Below are 2,329 nucleotides of genomic sequence, written 5' to 3'. Positions count from 1 at the left end.
GGATCAGAACACGGTAGTTACACTCTCAAACAGAATGGCATATGATCAGAACCAGGTTGGAGAAAACCTTTACAATGCTATGCACACTAATTAAATGGAATTGCATTATTTTTCAAACAGATTTATTCGTGCAATTTCGAAGGCAGGTTTGCAGATGGGAAAGCAAGCAAGAAAGCTCCGTTCTTGTCCGTGTAAAAGGACACATTTGGAGAACGAAGCAGTTTCTGCCCAGTTTCGAACTGGGGACTTTTCGCGTGTTAGGCGAACGTGATGACCACTACACTACAGAAACAAGCCACAGCCACGCCCTCGGTGGCTCTGTGGCACCCAGCACTGAAAGGTGAAGACATTCTACGTTTCACCTTTCTTTTTCCAATAGCTCGTTGTTATCCAGGGTAATTGACATCTTGAAAACACTGCAGAAACGAACGACTTCCTTACTTTTGCTCCGACTGACCATACTTGGTGAAATTTTCCCAGATCCTCAGTTGAGAATTTTTGCCTCTGGAAGTTACCTCAGAAACCCTGTTAACTCGTAACGTATTGAGCGAATCGCAAACCGAAAGCTATTAACACGGAACACAATCAAAACTGGCATACCTAATGCATGTTCAGACACAGCGAAGCATGAATGCTAAATGTGAGAGAGTCCGAGGTCAAGAGGCATAAAGTAATCTCACAACTAACAAGAGGGCAATTCCAAACTACTCTTTCAAACATCCTGCAGCCTTAGTGCACCACCACTTCCCAGACAATGCTGAAAAGAGAAAAAGAACGAATATTATAAGTATGGGCCATAAAAAAAGTGAATTTCACCAATCACAGTCTCGATTAGATTACCTTTCCCTTCCGATGTCTCCAGGACGGAAATGAAGGAAATGGGAGAAATTCAATAACATATTCATTGGAACGATTTTCTCATTCGCCAGAAAGCCAAATAAAGATGAATCGACTCACCGCAGGACTTTGTTTCACAACAGCGATGAAATAACAGTCTGCATTTGGTTCCAGTAACAATACAACTTTCCTGCAACGTAAAGCAAGAGCCGAAGCGATTTTCCGCAAGGGAGATGAACACCATCAACACGGCAGAGAAACATTACAATATGCAGCACGTTTCCTCACCACAGTTAAATCCCTTGGACATCCATGCAGCGGGGATCGAAGCAGCATTTTAACAAGTTGATGACCTAAAATGGCAGTGGCGGGATTCAAACCCACGCCCTTTTCCGGACTGGAACCTGGATGCAGCGACTTAGACCGCTCGGCCACACTACCAGTCTGCCCGCGCCTCCATTTTCTTGCATTTCGAATTGTGCTCCTGCATAACCACACATGGCGTGAGACGACATTGGGGTACATTTGACAGACAGACTATTTAAGGCTCAGTGGTGCGTTGTGACACCAGCGCATCAGCTTCTTCCTTGTCTTTGAACCGGTCCGCCTGCGCATGGAATGCAAATACGGTACTGTTTTTCGTGGAAGGGATCAGAACACGGTAAATACACTCTCAAACAGAATGGCATATGATCAGAAATAGGTTGGAGAAAACCTTTACAATGCTGTGCACACTAATTAAATGGAATTGCATTATTTGTCACACAGATTTATTCGTGCAATTTCGAAGGCAGGTTTGCAGATGGGAAAGCAAGCAAGAAAGCTCCGTTCTTGTCCGTGTAAAAGGCTGCGCTTGAAGACCAAAGCAGTTTCTGCCCAGTTTCGAACTGGGGACGTTTCACGTGATAGGCGAATGTGATGACCACTACACTACAGAAACAAGCTACAGCTGTGCCCTCGGCGATTCTGTGCCACCCAGCACTGAAAGTTGAAACCATTCTACGTTTCACCTTTCTTTTTCCAATAGCTCGTTTTTATCCAGGGTAATTGACATGTTGAAAAAGTTAAAAAAAAAAGACGTGAAATTGGTGACAGAATATAGACAAGGATGTCGTCAATGTTTGGACTGTAGAGTGAGGTGGAATAGGCTGGGACAACTTTCCCGGCTGCATAATGGCTGCGAGATGATTTTATGGAAGGGTTGTACACTGAGTATTTACTTGTTTTACCCAAGCTGGGCTGAGTTGGAAACTCGACAGCATAGGTTTAAGGTGAGTGGTCTGAAATTGACAAAGGACCCCGAGGCACATTTCCCACACACAATGTTGCGAGTGTGAGGAACGAGCTACCAGAGGGAGTGGAGGAGGCTATTGCACTCAGAAAATTGCAATGGTAATGGGATGAGTTTCTGGATAGAATGGGTTTAGAGGGATTGAGGCCAAATTCTGTGGAACGGGACTTGTTTAATTTTGGTTATGTGGTGAGCATGAGA

At 44.4% G+C, this 2,329-nt stretch overlaps 2 non-coding genes across 2 annotated transcripts; both read right to left on the bottom strand.

Annotated features, from left to right (window-relative positions):
* Positions 1 to 219: 219 nt before the first annotated feature.
* trnav-aac (transfer RNA valine (anticodon AAC)) lies at positions 220 to 292 on the bottom strand. The gene has a single exon. It is a non-coding gene; the product is annotated as a tRNA-Val (tRNA).
* A 1,412-nt stretch (positions 293 to 1,704) lies between these two features.
* trnad-auc (transfer RNA aspartic acid (anticodon AUC)) lies at positions 1,705 to 1,777 on the bottom strand. The gene has a single exon. It is a non-coding gene; the product is annotated as a tRNA-Asp (tRNA).
* Positions 1,778 to 2,329: the final 552 nt, after the last annotated feature.

The sequence above is a fragment of the Hemiscyllium ocellatum genome, chromosome 14 (assembly GCF_020745735.1).
Source record: "Hemiscyllium ocellatum isolate sHemOce1 chromosome 14, sHemOce1.pat.X.cur, whole genome shotgun sequence".
NCBI classification, from domain to species: Eukaryota; Metazoa; Chordata; class Chondrichthyes; order Orectolobiformes; family Hemiscylliidae; genus Hemiscyllium; species Hemiscyllium ocellatum.
The sequence above is the reverse complement of the archived record's forward strand: the minus strand, read 5'-3'. Positions and strand labels throughout refer to the sequence as shown.